Source organism: Lethenteron reissneri, unplaced genomic scaffold (assembly GCF_015708825.2).
Source record: "Lethenteron reissneri isolate LAM-NWPU_2019-01 unplaced genomic scaffold, ASM1570882v1 scaffold_1638, whole genome shotgun sequence".
In the NCBI taxonomy this organism is placed as follows: Eukaryota; Metazoa; Chordata; class Hyperoartia; order Petromyzontiformes; family Petromyzontidae; genus Lethenteron; species Lethenteron reissneri.
Window position 1 is genome coordinate 2,420,375 of NW_026891375.1, and position 788 is coordinate 2,421,162.

Consider the following 788-nt stretch of genomic DNA (forward strand, 5'->3'; position numbering starts at 1 on the left):
CAGTCACCCACTCACTCACTCACTCGCTCACTCGCCACCCACCCACTCACCCACGTCACCACCACCCACTCACACACTAACCTATTCACCCACCCACCACTCACTCACCCACCCACTCACACACAAATCCACTCGCCCAGTCACTGACTCACTCACCACCCACCCACTCACCCACTCACTCACCACCCACCCACTCACCCATACACCCACCCACCCACTCACCCACCCACCCACCCCACTCACTCACTCACCACCCACCCACTCACTCACCCACCACCCACCACCCACCCACCCACACCACCCACCCACCCACCCACCCACCCACTCACCCACCCACCCATCCACTCACTCACCCACTTACTCACCCAACCACCCACTCACTCACCCACCCACCCACCACCCACTCACTCACCCACCCACCCACACACCCACCCACCCACCCACCCACCCACTCACCAACCCACCCACCCACTCACCCACTCACTCACCCCACCCACCCACCCACCCACCCACCCGCCACCCACTCACTCACACCACTTCAACCCCACCCACACCACTCACTTCAGCTCACCCACCACTCACTCAGCCTCACTCACCAACCCACCCACTTACCCACCCACTTACCCACCCACCCACTCACGCCCACCACTCACTACCACCCACCCACCCACCCACCCACCCACCCAGCCCACTCACTTCCTTCACTCACTAACCCACCAACTCACCCACCCACTCACTCACCCACTCACTCACTCACCACCCACCCACCCACTTACCCACCCACCCAC